Below are 18,572 nucleotides of genomic sequence, written 5' to 3'. Positions count from 1 at the left end.
CTCTGTCAGGGAGGCTTGCTAACTGCATCTCTGGGGAGCAATCACACAGCTTGACTCAGCCTGTGGCTCTGACTATTGGGACTTCCTGAAGTCACAACCACTTTGGCGTCCAGAACTGGGGCACGGTGTGTCTACTCTTCATAAAATCCAGAGATTGCAAGGGAAGTGTGAAACGTGAGAGCTGATTAGGGATGCACCTTAAATGGTATCAAGGGAGCCAGTTAGCAATGCAAAATATGAGATAATATAAACATAACATTCTCTGCCTGCCAGTTGATCACTTATGTGAGCACCACAAAAAGCAAAATACAGCAGGGAAAAAAAAAACTGGTGATCTGCAACAAATACAAGATTTTCTCAAAGATAATTTTGCCTAAAAGTTCAATTTTGTGAATAAAATGCATAATAAAATGACATGAATGACATGCCAGCAGAATTTGATATGTCTATTTGTCTTTCCGGAACTTGCTTGGTATTAATTTCTAATGGGTATATCCAGTTCTTTTATACATACACCATTCCTTTCTTGCATGTTATTGATTGAGAAAGTGAGAAGATGTAATTATTTTGATTCTATTTAACCTTCTTCTTTGACTTCAATGGAGTGATTCCATTTTTGCTGGTAAGAAATCAATGTAATTTTATTTTAGGAATTTCTTTTTTAATTATTGGTTTTTAAGGAACACAGCATCATGTTTAGCAGAGAGTCCCTTTCTTCTTCAGTATTCTGGTGTAGCTACTCTCTTGTTAGCCTAGGCTTTCATAGAAAGGAAAAAAAATTCTTTCTAAAAGCCTTGGCCTAATTAACAAGAATGAACTAGATTTTATGATGAACAATTTATAGGCAGTTAATAGAGCTCATACATGGTAGCCAGGAGCTAGATAATTTATCACAAAAGGAATCTCAGTTACAGTCCTAATCCCTGTTCTCTTGATATTGCAACCAACTGCATTCACAATGGCCAGTTTTAGAAGCTGTGATTTACACACAAATGATGCTGCATTTTGTGCAGTCATAATGAAACATACAAATCCAGCAAAAACTGTATTTCTGCCCATATGCTTCCAATTCTTTACCAAATCATTTACTTTTCTGCATTGTTGTCTCTAGATTAAATATTTTTTTAAAGATCTCCTAGGATTCTTCATCCTAGCACAAACAATAATAAAAAACAACAGCAAATTGTTTATTAATCATCCGATGTATTTGTTGAAAATAAACTGATTTGTCCCTAAAATAGTAATTCCGCTATTTTAATGAGTGGTAAATAGGGAGGATAAATACTTTTCAGAATGATAAGTAAAATAAAATGGCAAATGTCCAAAAGTCAATTTTTAAAAGACAGAATTTAAGGTAGGTGAGACCTAGGAGAACACAGCATCATGTTTAGCTCATGTCATCTGTTAGCACTTAGTGCCCTACTGCTATTTCTGTTTTGAAGTTGTGACAAAATACAACACACCCTGGGTGGGCAGAATGCCTAACTGTATATGTACTGCCATCACCATCACATGAGCTGCATCTGGTTTATCCATTCCTCTCTACAGGGAGTTCTTGAGGTCCTCAAATTAAACAACACTTCCTCCAGGGGCTCTCCTCAACTCTGGTGTCTTTTCTATACACCTTCATACATGTAATTCTTCCTTCTGCCACACACAAATAAATTTTATACACACACACACACACACACACACACACACATTGAGCTGTAAATGCCTGATTAGCTTTCAATATCACATTGACCATGAACTTCAGGCAGTAAGGACCACTGTATTTCCAGTCCCAAGTCTAGCATAACACCTGGGACACAATGTACATGTAAATGAATGTGAAAAACATTCTGGTTGCCAAACGTTCTGGTTTCTCACTTAATATAAGTGAGACTAATCATCCTAGTGGTATGATTCAGCAATAAACTTGATTACAGAAACTGACAATGAATTCATCTATATTTTTAAAAGTTGAACATTCAAAAGGCTTGACTATTCCTTTCTCATGTCCAACCTTTTTCAATAAAAAATAATGAATAGAATAAAAACTCAGATGATAAGATCAGAGAGATACAATTGTTTAACCTAAAACAGATGTGCTCAATATCACATTAATTGTGGTCTCTGGGGGTGCAAAGAAAGTGCTGCCCATCCCTTGAAGGCACAGAGTCATGAGCCATGGTAAGTATCAGCCTAGAAGTATCAGCTTCCTACCTAATAGGGATGAGATCCAAGATTATGTGTTTGTGGGTACACTCAATGGACCATATTTGAGGTGATTAGGGAGTTAGTTCTTCCTGACAGGGAACCAGTTTTGTTTATAGCTTATCAAATTACCAACATGTGGTCAATTTTATTTTATTATCAACTATCCCCAAATATTAATATACATTTCTATACTGTGTGGGAGTTATTAAGATAGGTTCTGATATTTTTTTAGAGTAAGCTATTTTTTATAATCCACTTCCCTCCTGGATTCTCCCCATCTCCACAGAGAGCCAAGTCTCCAACAATAGTACCAGAAGTCAAACCCATGGCTGCCGAGAGACCTGCAAGAAGAGAACATCTCAGTTGGATAGCAGGAGAATGTAACGGGAAATTTACTAGTTCCCTAACACCTTTTCCACTTTATTTTCTGTCACAAGGTGCAAAGATGCAACACAGAACATGCCCATAGCCATGTCTCCTGAGGATGCCAGACCAGCAGGATCATGCAGCCTGTGACACCTATGAGCAGATGGAACCAACAATTCTCTGCTCTAAATCAAAATAAAGCCTAAAAAAAGTTACCTTTTATGATTTCGAATGTCAACTAAAAATAATAGAGGTGGTTAGTTCAGACTGAAGGATCACCTTGGAGATTTTTCCCTAATTGTGCATCTTCCAAAAAGTGTCTTTTTTCCAAATGAAATTGGTCATTGACATGTGGATGTGCTCCTAATAGCAAAATAAAAATATTCCCTGCCTGAAGCATTATAATAAAGTTGTCTTTTTCCATTTCATTGTCTCAGAACATTTAATCAATTGACATGACATCGGGGCAGGTCAAAAGGAGCCACCTCTATTAATTTATAATTACAATAGTCATTAACTTATTGATGATGCACTATTATTACTTCAACTTATTTTTAACAGTTTTAGTTTTAATTTTGTGAATTTTTTCATTCTGTAAAATCTCTTAGGATTCAAGGATAAATGCCTAGACACTTTTTAATCCTGTGTTCCCATTTTGAAAACAATCCAATCACAAGGAAAATTCTGAAGTGGGTGAATTTTTGTCCAGAAGAACTCCTGGCCTCCAATTTAAGAGGATTTTTCTACTATGCACCTAATTTCAAGCATCTAAGATCTTCCTCCTATTAAACTCTTATCTAAGTTTAATATTTAATAAAATTTTTAAAGCCTATGTAAGTCTTCTAACACAGAACTGAGCAGATATTAGAAGCCCAAAATTTATTAGCTGCCTTATATTTCCAGCCAAGGAAATTCTCTATTATGAGTTAGACTCATGTTTTGTTTTGTTTTTGTGGTGCTAGGGATTGAACCCAGGGCCTTGCACTTGCTAAGAGGTGTTCTACAATTGAGTTACATTGCCAGCTCACCAGTTATTTTCAAATCCAGGAAAATATTGATTGATAATTTTCTTCTGCTTGTAGTATTTTATCTTCTCTAGTTATAAAATAAAAGAGTGCCTTCTCCTATGAATTATATGCACATGTTGGTTCTTGTGTGTTTGGATGGGAAGAGGGAAAAGGAAAAATTGAAGAAGTATGTTTATCACTGAGGATGCTGAATTGACACCACATGAGCAGTTATTAGCTCCATCTACACATAAAATCAGTCTTGGCCTCTGTGTCTTCCCTTTGCCTCATAGGCAGGGCCAGCTTCCTTGTCTCTATCTTCCTGAGTTAAGAACAGGATTTTGATGGCGCTATCTCAGTTCTGGAAACAGCCAGCTAAGTACTGACAAGGAAAGGCTTGTCCCAGGCAGACAATGGGAAGTAGATCACTGCTAAAGTCACTTAACTCCAAACATGGAAATGAATTAGCTAAACTGCTCTGGCAATGATTTCCCCCAGTAACAAATAGCATGAGGCAAGGCACTCCTTAGCACAATAGTGTGTACATGACAAGTGGTCGGGTTCATTCATTTAGCATGTTTTGCATAAGTTGTGATTAACAGTCCACGTTTTTTTCTGATATTGTCCCCATTTTATTGTGAGTTTTAGGTCTTAAACAACAGCTGTGTTTCAAATATTTTAGAACTTACCAGACAGGAATCCTCCACCCAATTACCAAAAATATTATAAATACTAGCTAACTTGGAGAATCTGTATACCACATTTCTTTCCCCGCCAAGTTTTTAAAATACTATACATATATGCATTCACATGCAAATTCTTTGCTGCATGTAAGTATACTCACAGAGTCATTGTCACTTTCTTATTTGTGCAGGTAGAGAGTCTGTTAGAACAAGAACTAAATTGCATGTACAGTTCAGGGCATCTTTGAATGGCACACCCTCTCTACAGAAAGTGGGCCACTCATCCAGACATCCTTGTATTTTGACATAAGCCCTGTCACAAGAAGATTCCATGCTACCAGATACACTTCTTTTGAAAATGTCATCCAGGGTATAAATTGATTTTCTGCCTCAAATGCAGCTGCTGCTCTGAGAAACCTCCCATCCTATTAAAAGTGTCCCTGTTCTTCCTCCACGTAGACATAGACTACATGATGGAGTTGACATATTTGTAGGAATACAAAGTTCTAACTGATTTCATTCATTTATTCAACAACCGTACACCAGTCGCTCTTTCAGATGCCAAGGATATATAGCAGTGAACAAGATAGCCAAAGTTCCCTGCTCTCATGGAACAACTTCAAGAGTGAGGAAATAGATAATAAATCAATAATAAACAAGGTGATTTTAGACAACATGTTTTGAAAACATAAAAATAAAACAGGACACGATGATAGTGTGACCATTTTGGAAAGGAAAATCTCTCCAAAGTTTGTGATGTTTGATAAAACCATGCATAATTTACTTGGTAGAAAGGAATCAGGATTTAGAGACAGAAGATGCAAGTTAGGATTTTTGTAAGCACCTTTAGGCAAGTTCCTTAAATATTTCCATCATGTAGCATGGAACTGGTAGCCCATTGGGACATTTCTCAGTATTCCTAAAAGGGTTCATAGTGGCTCAACTTGAAGATCTTTTCAATTGTGACATTTACATCAAGGATAAAACCCACTACAATCACCTTTCCAAAGACTAAATCAATGGTTCTTAACTCTATATGCACATTAGATTTTGCAAGAGGCCCTTTAATAAAATACTTATGCCTATGCCCCAGTCATTTTAATTCAATCTGAACCTTAGACAGAGACTGGACATTGCAATTTTTACAAAATCCCAAGTTATTTGAATCCTAATCCTACAGGAATTCCTCTAAGTACTGGTACAAATAATGCAAGATGAATTATTAGGAATGACTTGCAGGTGCAAAAAGCAGGTAGCTAGAAAAGTGTTGGGGGTAAAAGGCTGTTGGAAAGACATTGTGTTTAGATGTTCTACTGACTTACAGAAAACTACCTAAAATCAATAGCAAAAAAATGAAACAATTCAACATTTTCTTAGCAGGTTTATCCTAGGTGCTTTAGCACAGGTAGCTGTATCAAGAAACAAACAAACAAAAAAATCATCAAGCCAGATTCATATTGTCTGTGGTACTGCCCTTTTTATCAAGTTATACTACAAAAATCACACTCTTTGGAGTTAAATACTACCCTACTCTCTCCAAATGATTTTAAATATCATACCTCTACCGACACATTAAATTGGTCCAAACCAGATGGAGGCTGGTCTTTTAGGTTAGGATTACTGTCTTGAACAAGTCTTTGTGTGCTTTGCCCCATAACTACTGCTTTTACCTTTAGGCCTGTAAGTGCTTTGCTTGATTTCAGAAATTAAAGAATATTTAGGCTGTTCTAAAGTCTTGCTCTGCACTACAGTCTTCATATCATGACCATATGGTATGAGACTCCACAATAGTTTTTGGATTGATCATTAGGAAGAACTAACCATGGGTTCAGAAATGAGTCATAAGATTTTAATAAACAAAAACATTCATAGGCCATTCATGGTGATTCCCACTGCCCCTACCAAATGCCTATTTCTTCTTTCTGCTTATTCCAATCCTGCCTGATTTCCAAGGTACTCTTCCCTAACTTGTTTTCCCTTTTCTAACACTCTATGCAAATTTGGTACCCTTGGTTGTTTTATGTTTAATTTATCAGGAGCATAAGTCTTATGATGAAAAGAAGCACATCTTACACTGCTGCCCTTCAATAGCTTTTCTGGAACTAGACTAGAATTTGTCCACAAATACAGTGAGGACTTGGAAGGTGGGCAATAAATGAAACTGATTTTGGAGAAGTCTTTTGGCCAACGGCCACAGGATTAGAGCTTGATCTAAATCAAGTCTTTATAAGGACAAAGTTTAACAGGCTCAGTCAACATGATTCCAAAACTATTCTAGAAGCCCGTTGTTTGGGAAAACAAGAGAAAATATTCCAGAATCTGAAGGCAGAACTAGATTGGAAAAGTCAAGCACAGATAGACAAATACTGCTTGATCTCACTTATATGAACAATCTAAAAAAGTAGAACTCATAGAAGCAGACACTAGAATAGAAAAATTAGGGAGATATTAATCAAATGACACAAGGTTTAAGTTATGTGGGATGAATAAATTCTGGTGATCTAATGTACGAGATGGTGACTATTGTTTAAAAAGACTCTAGATATACACAAAATTTTCAGAGAGTAGATCCTAAATGTTCTCATCGCAAAAAAAAAGTGAGATAGTAGATTTTATTAGCTTGATTACCATAATCATTTTACAATCTGTGTGTATATGTACATATTCCAAAATATCACACTGATATACATTACATATCCATAAGTACATATAATTTTATTTGTCAAGTACACCTGAATACAGCTTGTGGGGAGGGGGTATTTATTCAGTTACTTATTTGTGAAATAGGTTTGTAGACTTGCAACAACAGACACAATATGTATATAAAGTTGCTACACAGTGATAGGCATTTAGCAAATTCTTAGTAAGAAATAACTATTATTAAAATAATCTAATGTTGCTATTTCAAAAAGGACTTTATATTACACAATGTATACATGTATCCAACATCAAATGGTACATTATAAATAGGTACAACTTATATATTTTATGTATCAGATTTTTAAAAATTAATTAAAATAAGGACTAATCACATATCTTTGCAAATTCAGAATGACATGAGATATTAAAACATATGGAGGGGCCGAGTGCAGTGGTCTATGCCTGTAATTTGGGAGGCTGAGGCAGAAGAATCAAGAGTTCAAAGCCAGCCTCTGCAAAAGCAAGGCACTAAGCAACTAAGTGAGACCCTGTCTCTAAATAAAATACAAAATAGGGCTGGGAATGTGACTCAGTGGTCGAGTGCCCCTGAGTTTAATAACCAGTATGCCCTCTTAAAAAAAAAAAGATTATATATATATATATATATATATATATATATATATATATATATATATATATTTGAAGATGTGGCTTATAGGTTTAGGTCTTGCATAGCATTCATGAGTCCCTATATTCCATCCTCAAGCTCTGCAAATAAAAAAAGAAACATAGTATAGGCAAAAGGAAATTCATGAGAGATGAGTCACAGTGAACACTTAGATACAAGTGGTGAAATTTAGGTTCATGTGGGAAAAGGACTTCTTTTTGGCCTTTCTCTTATTATCACAGAAATGCTCTTTTTTTTTCCATTCTTTTGGCTGACTTTACAAAGTGTTAAAGCCTTCACATTGTAGAAACTACAACAGACAGGTAAAAAGGAAAGAGCCCAGGATTTGAAAAGGTTTTGACCTCACTGGAAAAAAAAAAAAAAAAAAAAATATATATATATATATATATATATATATATATATATATATATATATATTGTAATGTTTGAATAGATATCATAATCTCTGCAAACTGTGTTCATCAGTTACAAAATAACTATACTTAGTCCATGACGCTTAAGGAAATTAGTACAATATGTAATACTGTATTCATCAGCTTTCCACTAGCGTAACAAATACCTGAGAAAATCTATTTATAAAGATGAAGCACCAATTTTGATCCATGGTTTCAGAGATTTCAGTCCATGATCAGTTTGCCCATTACTTTTGGGCCTATGGAAAGGCTCTATATCATGACTGGGCTCAGATGGTGGAGCCCTCAGATGGTGCTACCCACTCTCCTACACTTGCTCCTGATCCTTTTTTTAACACCTAACCATGCATCATCTCATGGCACTCATGGAGAAAAAAAAGAGAGAGAGAGAGAGAGAGAGGAAGAGAAGGGGACAAGTCTGTGGTTCCAGTGACCTAACATCCTTCCACTGGTCCCCACCTCATAAAGGTTCTGCCACTTCCACATAGCACCCTGGAGAAGTGGCTGAAGACCAAGCCCTCATAACATGGGCCTTTGAGGGACAATCAAGATCCAAACTATAGAACTTACTAACACCTTATCTTTGAGACCAAGCAACAGATTTAATGATCAGACAAAAAAAAATCAATGCTGAATTAATTCTTAGTATTTACCATGAACCAAAATCCATGAAAAACAGTAAAGAAACCTAAGTTAGAAAATCTAACTCTAGAGAGCTAATTATTACAATACACTTTAAAGGAGCACCAAACCAGGGGCTGTGAGTGGTGGTGGTGGAGTAGTAGGTATTGGGTTCAATCCCCAGCATCAGTCAATAAATAAAAGGAACAAGACTAATTGAGTGAAGGTCCAACTGTGAAAGTCATCCCACACAGACCCTGATTAACCACCAGGTCTGTCATTCCAAGGCCACCTCAACAGAGCCCTAACCCACTTCTTGAAGCCTTGCTTGGAAAAATGTCTCCATCAAGTTAGATCCTGTGCCATTCCCAAACATGTGATACCCACTCTCCTACACTTGCAGCTGATCCTTTTTTTACACACCTAACCATGCATCCACTAAGAATATTTTCTCTTCTAAAAATCCCCCATTCATGACTACACATCTTAAATGTCCCCTTTGCATGAAGCTTTTCCTAACTTTTAGAACTAAGTATTAATTTCCCATTGTTGAACCTCCATTTGGTTTTGTTAACTCTCCTCTGTAGCTGATGCAGAGTATACAAGACAGTATCATTTTGCTTCTGGATTAGTAAGCAGAAAGCTATGCTCCTTCACTTTATATTATCCCCAACAACTTGCTCATGGTAGATACTGAATTCACCAGTATCAGATCAGATTGAGGTGTTCAATTAATTTATTCATCTTAAAACTGATTTAGACAAAGCAACTCTTTCGCACCTTGAAGGAATGGAGGAGCCCCAAGAGTCCAAATTCATCATGCCTAACACCTGTCAGTTGTAATCTTATAATTTCCATTTCACTTACATCTCTTGGTGGTTTTAGTTTGCTTAACCTAACAAATATAGGCTCAATAGGACACTAAAGCAGAAGGCATGGACCATGATTTCTCCACTCAGTTCAAACCATAATTAAAAAAGCATGTGCAGTACAGTTAAACTGACAATGTCCTAGATCTTGTTGAAACTGGATTAAAGAGCATGCATGATGCAGTTAAAAGCAGCACCCTTCCCCCTTGTGAACAATGACATCAAATGTTAGCTCACCCTAATTGCAATGCTAAATCTCCACCTCTGGTGGAACATAGGACACATGATCAGAAAACATGCTAACATGATAAACTCCACCCCCAAGGCCTTTCCCTTACTCGTCTGCTCAGGAATCTGACTAGCCCAAGACCCATATAAGCCAAAAATATTTTGTCCTCGGGTAACCTGGGAACTGTGAGTAGTGGGACCACTCAGTTTCCTGATTTTGCAATTCAATAAAGATCCTTCTGTTGACTCCAAAGCCCGACCTGAGGTAAAGCCTCTGAAGCTGTTTCGTGAACAACCACACTTATTCCTTAAATAGCCATTGGTGCCTATGATGTGTCTTGTACTGTGTAAGCCTAGAGGGCACATTAAAGCAAACAACCAATTGCAGTAGCAGGTTATAAGGTTTTGACAAAAGAAGTATTGGACAGGAAGCAGAAGGCAGAATAGATAAAACTTCATTTTTTAACATTTTCTAAAGGACCTTTAATAACTAAGAGAAGGGTTATCTAAATAGATGATCCATGAAACAGGAGGCTGACTTTTATATCAAGTCTCTCTCTCTCTCTCTCTCTCTCTCTCTCTCTCTCTCTCTCTCTCTCTCTCTCTCTCTCCTCCTCTCTCTCTCTCTCTCTCTCTCTCTCTCTCTCTCTCTCTCTCTCTCTCTCTCAAAAGGGCAGGAGCAGAATAATATGAGCTCAATCAGAGAACTTAGGAAATAAGGGTGGAGGAAGCCCCTCTTTTCTCTGCCATAGTAGTCTTATCTCAGAAGAAAATATTGAACAGATTGATAAATATTTTAGGCCCCTAGTAAAGACTTATGTTACATAGGAACAATCTTTGCTATAATTACACTGTTATCTTCTACATCTTTTAACCAATTGAGAACAATTGCATCTTAGAAAAGAGGATGTTGAAGTGTGGCAAGCATTCTACTTCCAGGAGCAATAAACTAGGCTGTAATTATAATGTTTTTAGCATATTCTTTCTCCATTTCTCCTTTTGGATTATGGATTATAAAAAAAGGAATTTTATGCAGCAGTTGGTGACAAAATATATTTCTTATTAATGTGTAATATTTGCTACATTAATAATTGTATGGTTTTAATTATTGATGCAAACTTAATTGTGCCCCATGTCCCTTTTTCTTGCAGCTCAATAAAAACTATATATTTCTTTAATTAGGCTTCATTTGAAGACTAGAAAACAATGCAGTAGTGGTTTCTTGCTAATTCACCTATACACCGTCAGGAAAGAAATGGAATTAGTGTCTTGAATGTGGTTTAGAAAGAAAAATTATCTAACTGCATTGAAAGTGTGACTTTCCTTTGCTTAGTTAACCTCACTCAGAGGCCAGAGACACACAGCCAGCTGAAACCTAACACCACATCAAGGGATGGCTTCCTCCCTTTCCTGGCTCTGGGGAGAAATTTCATCGATTTCAGTAAAGATACAAAGAGAAAATTGGGGTCACCTACATGGGTATCATACCCTCTTCTCTCTTTACAGTCTCTGCTTTAGTGGAAATACAGTCTCAGTCATTCCTGCTTGATTTCAACCTTTGGTTATGGTGCTCCATTTCCAGCCACTGGAACTGTTATAACCACTTTATTCCATGTCCAAATGTTTCAAAAACAACTGAAAGAAAAGATAGGTGGAAACTAGCATTTGTTAAATATGTGGCTCAGGTTACACTAGGTGCTTCCAATCAATTCTTTCTTTCCTCTCTGGGGGTTACAACCGTAAATGCCAACAAAACCAAAAAAAGAAAAAAGCATACTGGGATCAAGAAACAAAGAACCGTCTGAGCTCCACCTCTCATATTCCATTTTTTTTGAAAGAGAAATGAGCACAGAAAAAAAATGTTTTCCTACTTTAAGACTGGCAAGAGAGCAAGTACAGTTGACGAATGGCAATGGATAACTGGATCTCAAAGTCAAGCAAACCATTGGGAATAAGTGACTGGGAAACTGAAAGACACCACATCACATCATGTAAGAACATGGGCTTGATATTGACAGATCTTCTCAATTTCTGAGCAAAGATGAAAAAGCAGCGTCTTGTGTAAAACTATCCAGTTTTTAAATACCTTTATTTTTCTGAAGACAGTGCAAAACAGCCACAGTTGGAAATGGCCCAGAGCCACTAGTTTGGTGTCTTCTTAGCACAGATAAAATATGTGGCTCTACCTTACTGCATGTGGACCATCCTACAAGAATAATCACCATGGATTTATCCTTAGAAGACAAAGGGGTCTCAAAGACTATTTTCCTTAGAATTTCTGAATATGATTTTTATGTTATTAAAAATTATTTTAAAGGCATATATATTCATTAGATATGTTTTAAAATACTAAAAATGGAGGACAAAGAAGTAAAACAAAATTGTCATAGCTCCATCAACCAAACACAATCAGTAAAGACAGTATTACACATTTCTATCCAGGATTTTGAATTACTCTTGTATTTGTAACTTTTAAGTCAATGTAATCACACAGTATATATATACAATTCTGCATACTTCATCTTAGCTGGTTATAATAAGAATTACTACACACGATGAACTGATTCATTTAACATTTTTTTAATGGCTGCATAACATGTCACTGAGGAGTTTTTTTACCAGTTTGCTAACTCAACCTAATTGAGATTTTCATTCAGAAGGAAATCTAAATATTGCATAAAATATTGCAGAGAATATTTTCTTACATAAAATATTTTGTATATTTAATTATTATTTTAAAATATTTAAAAGTATAATGTGCTACTAGTTATGCACATGGCTCAGGTTATTAAATTAGCATATCAGCTCTTTTTTTTCAAAGTATTACCAATTTATACTATGGCACATCAGTTTAAAGGTTTTACTACATTTTTATTCACCTATAAAGTCTTAAAAATTAAGTGAATTTATATAATAGATTTTTGTATCACAGTCATGAAAAGAGAAATCTTTTCCCCAATGCTAATTATAAACAATTGATACCTATTTAACTGCATCTTATCTTTAAGAATCAGACTTTCACTTTGCTTTATAATTTAATAGAGTGAAAAATCCATATCACCATCTCAATTGATGAGGCAGATAAGGATTAAAATGTAGATAAAGAGTTATAGATATTTTGTTTGTAACACAAAGACATAAAATATATTACAAAAGACATATGCATTAACTTATATGTGTATAAATTTGATGAAAAGAAAAAAGTCAAGAAAAGAGACACATTGATTTGGACTCTGGATTACAGCTAGCTGAATACTCTTGAGTCAAGTGCCACTTATGGTCCTGTCTTTTTAGCCTTACAGCTACAGTGTCTACTTAAAAGCATTGGTTTCATTTACATTCATTATCTATTGTCGTGTAGCAACCTAAAACCATACAATTTCATTATCTTCGCTTTCTTGCTCTGCAGTATAGACATTAGTTAGCTGCATCCTCTGCTCAGGGTGTCAGCAGGTTAACCTCAAGGTGTTGACAGGGACTATAATCACATATTCTACTCCAGGACCCTCTTCCAGACTCACTGCAGATGGTAGAATTTGTTTAATTGAAGTTGTACAACCAGTAGTTCTATTTCTCAATGTTCACCAAGTGTTATAGTCAGCTTCTAGATCCCATCTTATAGTCCCCCCATCCTGTAGTCTCCTCACTAGACCCTCTTGTCACATAGATGCTTACTTCTTCCAGGCTAACAAGTGTATTTCTCTAACGCCTCAAATATTTCTGTTAAGATCTCACCAGAAAATGTCTGGTTCACCCACATTTATCTCCCTCTTGATTAAATAAAAGTGAAATGATTAAGGACTTTTGCAACATCTACAAAATCCTTTCTGACACCTAATATAACACAATCACCAGGGAGATATCCCATCACAATATACTAGCCCTGTTTGTACTCAAAGACAGGGACTTATACACCAGGAGGAGAGAATCTTGAGGGTCATTTTAGGATTCTGTCTGCCATAGTACCTTTCTGGGGTCTCCCCAAAGAAGCATTGCACTCCTGGCAAAAAAAATGAGTTTCTGAATAGTTTTAAACACTTTCTTAACTGCCATTCTTTTTCCACAACTGCATTGATCTCTGGGCAGTGTCATACCACATTATCTGATAGGTCCAGTGCCATCTACTTTCAATGCCTGTGACTATTTTAAAAACTTCAGTGCTGGAGCCTTTTTTCCTGCCATTTGATAAGTATAATAAATAGTTGTCACAAATGAAATTCACACAAAAGCTGACTGTGTGATGTCAATAACAGGTATAGTTTTTGTTAACAGTAATGTAGGTTGATTCTTGAAATCCTAAATTTATCATTAGTACACCCCATTCAGAGGGACTTACCTCTCTTGATATACATAGAAAATTCAAACTTCAAAGCATTTTAGAAAATGACAGGCATCTGAAAGTCCCATTTTTTATTCCAATGAAAACACCTTTTACCAAGAAGTTAAAATTTCCCACAAAATTTAAAGGAACTAAAGAAAATAAAGGTAATCAAAAGTGCTATTATTCTCAGTAAGACAACTCATAAGCCTATTGATTTAGGAAAATCTTTGAGCATTTACGCAGGAAATTGTAAGGTAAATTCAATTCCCACAATGCAAGGAAACTGCTTGGAGGAGTTTTCTGGGGTTTCTTTTCAGTGTATTTGCTTCTTTGCCTACAAAAATATTTTATATCATTTTAAGGACAAACTATAAGAGATGTTTATGTTTGGAAAATAAATCCATCTATAGGAATTCAAATTTGGAAATCCATCTATAGGAATTCAAATTTAATTTCAGTGTCTACCTAGACATTCCTATAAACAAAATCAGTGATTTCCCAAGGTACTTTTTGAAAACAAACAAATCAGCTCTCGTTGTCTCATTTGTTTCATGAACACTGAAAAGCAATAGATTGGGAGTTTAAAGAACAGTTGTATTATTTTATATTTTAACAGATCACTTTACAATACTTTATGGCTTAGAAAAAACTATTGAGCTGTGTAGCTATTCTCTTTGAAGGATAACAGTTGAAACAATCAGCTTACTTCGTGTATGGAAGAAAATTCTCTAAACTATTCTTTTTTTTTCTTTCTTTTTTTTTTATTGTTGGTCGTTCAAAACGTTACATAGTTCTTAATACATCATATTTCACAGTTTGATTCAAGTGGGTTATGAACTCCCAATTTTACCCCGTATACAGATTGCTGTATCACATCAGTTACCCTTCCATTTATTGACATAATGCCTTTCTAGTGTCTGATGTATTCTGCTGTCTGTCCTATTCTCTACTATCCCCCCTCCCCTCCCCTCACCTCCCCTTTTCTCTCTCTACCCCTTCTACTGTAAATCATTTCTTCCATTTGTATTGTCTTGTCTTACCCATCCTTTCCTCTTATATGTCATTTTGTATAACCCTGAGGATCGCCTTCCATTTCCATGCGATTTCCCTTCTCACTTCCTTTCCCTCCCACCTCTCAACCCTGTTAATGTAAATCTTCTTCTCAAGCTCTTCGTCCCTACCCTGTCCTTGTTTCCTCCCCTTATATCAAAGGAGTCATTTTGTATTTGTTTTTTAAAGATTGACTAGCTTCACTTAGCATAATCTGCTCTAATGCCATCCATTTCCCTCCAAATTCTATGATTTTGTCATTTTTTTAGTGCAGAGTAATACTCCATTGTGTATAAATGCCACATTTTTTTATCCATTCATCTATTGAAGGGCATCTAGGCTGATTCCACAATCTTGCTATCGTGAATTGTGCTGCTATGAACATTGATGTAGCAGTGTCCCTGTAGCATGCTCTTATTAGGTCTTTGGGAATAGACCAAGAAGGGGGATAGCTGGGTCAAATGGTGGTTCCATTCCCAGCTTTCCAAGAAATCTCCATACTGCTTTCCAAATTGGCTGCACCAGTTTGCAGTCCCACCAGCAATGAACAAGAGTGCCCTTTTCCCTGCATCCTCTCCAGCACTTATTGTTGGCTAATGGCTGCCAATCTTACTGGAGTGAGATGGTATCTTAGGGTAGTTTTGATTTGCATTTCTCTGACTGCTAGCGATGGTGAGCATTTTTTCATGTACTTATTGATTGATTGTATGTGCTCCTCTGAGAAGTGTCTGTTCAGGTCCTTTGCCCAATAAATGATTGGGTTATTTGTTATCTTATTGTCTAATTTTTTGAGTTTTTTATATATTCTGGTTAGTAGGGCTCTATCTGAAGTGTGTGGAGTAAAGATTTGTTCCCAGGATGTAGGCTCCCTGTTTATCTCTCTTATTGTTTCTTTTGCTGAGAAAAAACTTTTTAGTTTGAGTAAGTCCCATTTGTTGATTCTAGTTGTTAACTCTTGCGCTATGGGTGTCCTATTGAGGAATTTGGAGCCTGATCCCACAGTATGTAGATCATAACCAACTTTTTCTTCTATCAGATGCCGTGTCTCTGATTTAATATCAAGCTCCTTGATCCATTTTGAGTTAACTTTTGTGCATGGCGAGAGATAGGGATTCAGATTCATTTTGATGCAAATGGATTTCCAGTTTTCCCAGCACCATTTGTTGAAGATGCTATCCTTCCTCCATTGCATGCTTTTAGCCCCTTTATCAAATATAAGATAGTTGTAGTTTTGTGGATTGGTTACTGTGTCCTCTATTCTGTACCATTGGTCCACCCGCCTGTTTTGGTACCAGTACCATGCTGGTTTTGTTACTATTGCTCTGTAGTATAGTTTGAAGTCTGGTATCGCTATACCGCCTGATTCACACTTCCTGCTTAGAATTGCTTTTGCTATTCTGGGTCTTTTATTTTTCCATATGAATTTCATGATTGCTTTATCTATCTCTACAAGAAATGCCGTTGGGATTTTGATTGGTATTGCATTAAACCTATAGAGAACTTTTGGTAATATCGCCATTTTGATGATGTTAGTTCTGCCTATCCATGAGCAGGGTATATTTTTCCATCTTCTAAGGTCTTCTTCTAAATCTTTCTTTAGGGTTCTGTAATTTTCATTGTATAAATCTTTCACCTCTTTTGTTAGGTTGATTCCCAAGTATTTTATTTTTTGGGGGGATATTGTGAATGGAGTAGTTGTCCTCATTTCCGTTTCAGAGGGTTTGTCGCTGATATACAGGAATGCCTTTGATTTATGCGTGTTGATCTTATATCCTGCAACTTTGCTGAATTCATTTATTAGCTCTAATAGCTTCTTTGTAGACCCTTTTGGGTCTGCTAGGTATAGAATCATATCATCTGCAAATAGTGATAATTTAAGTTCTCCTTTTCCTATTTTTATGCCTTTAATTTCTTTCGTCTGTCTAATTGCTCTGGCCAGTGTTTTGAGGACTATGTTGAACAGAAGTGGTGAGAGAGGGCATCCTGTCTTGTACCAGATCTTAGAGGGAATGCCTTCAATTTTTCTCCATTCAGAATGATGCTGGCCTGTGGCTTATCATAGATTGCTTTTACAATGTTGAGGTATGATCCAGTTATCCCTAATTTTTCTAGAGTTTTGAACATAAAGGGATGCTGTACTTTGTCGAATGCTTTTTCTGCATCTATCGAGATGATCATATGGTTCTTATTTTTAAGTCTATTGATGTGGTGAATAACATTTATTGATTTCCGTATATTGAACCAGCCTTGCATCCCATGGATGAATCCTACTTGATCATGGTGTATAATTTTTTTGTTATGTATTTGAATCCGATTCGCCAGAATTTTATTGAGGATTTTTGCGTCAAGGTTCATTAGAGATATTGGTCTGTAGTTTTCTTTCTTTGAAGTGTCTTTGTCTGGTTTCGGGATCAGGGTGATGTTGGCCTCGTAGAATGAATTTGGAAATTCTCCCTCTTTTTCTATTTCCTGAAATAGCTTGAAAAGTATTGGTGTTAGTTCCTCTTTAAAGGTTTTGTAAAACTCTGCTGTATAGCCATCTGGTCCTGGGCTTTTCTTAGTTGGTAATCTTTTGATGGTTTCTTCTATTTCCTCTATTGTTATTGGTCTGTTTAGGTTGTCTATATCCTCCTGACTCAATCTGGGCAGATCATAAGACTTAAGGAATTTATCTATGCCTTCACTATCTTCTATTTTATTGGAGTATAAGGATTCAAAATAATTTCTGATTATCTTCTGTATTTCTGAAGTGTCTGTTGTGATATTGCCTTTTTCATCTCGTATGCTAGTAATTTGGGTTCTCTCTCTTCTTCTCTTCGTTAGCATGGCTAAGGGTCTGTCAATTTTATTTATTTTTTCAAAGAACCAACTTTTAGTTTTGTCAATTTTTTCAATTGTTTCTTTTGTTTCAATTTCATTAATTTCAGCTCTGATTTTAATTATTTCTTGCCTTCTACTTCTTTTGCTGTTGTTTTGCTCTTCTTTTTCTAGGAATTTGAGATGAAGTATGAGATCATTTATTTGTTGTTTTTTTCTTTTTTTGAGGAATGAACTCCAAGCAATGAATTTTCCTCTTAGAACTGCTTTCAATGTGTCCCATAGATTCCGATATGTTGTGTCTGTGTTTTCATTTAACTCTAGGAAGTTTTTAATTTCCTCCTTGATGTCTTCTAAAACCCATTGATCATTCAGCAACCTATTGTTCATTCTCCAAGTGATGCTTGATTTTTCCTTCCTTCTTTTATCATTGATTTTCAGTTTCATTCCATTATGATCAGATAAGATGCATGGTATTATCTCTACCCCTTTATATTGTCTAAGAGTTGCCCTGTGACATGATATATGGTCTATTTTTGAGAAGGTTCCATGTGCTGCTGAGAAAAAAGTGTAACTACTTGATGTTGGGTGGTATAGTCTATATATGTCAATTAAGTCTAGGTTGTTAATTGTGTTATTGAGTTCTATAGTTTCCTTATTTAACTTTTGT

General features: G+C 35.9%; 1 long non-coding RNA gene across 4 annotated transcripts in view; it reads right to left on the bottom strand.

Moving 5' to 3' along the window:
- LOC113196719 (uncharacterized) overlaps positions 1-18,572 on the bottom strand; it is a 161,407-nt gene that overhangs the window by 51,865 nt on the left and 90,970 nt on the right. Inside the window, exon 5 of one of the 4 annotated variants that reach the window (XR_003302589.1) lies at positions 11,228-11,349. The exons of the other annotated variants lie outside the window; for them this stretch is intronic. This is a non-coding gene — a long non-coding RNA (uncharacterized LOC113196719). Of the gene's footprint in view, positions 1-11,227; positions 11,350-18,572 lie in introns of those variants that run through there. 4 annotated transcript variants of the gene reach the window in all.

This window comes from Urocitellus parryii, chromosome 1 (genome assembly GCF_045843805.1).
Source record: "Urocitellus parryii isolate mUroPar1 chromosome 1, mUroPar1.hap1, whole genome shotgun sequence".
NCBI lineage: Eukaryota > Metazoa > Chordata > Mammalia > Rodentia > Sciuridae > Urocitellus > Urocitellus parryii.
The sequence above is the reverse complement of the archived record's forward strand: the minus strand, read 5'-3'. Positions and strand labels throughout refer to the sequence as shown.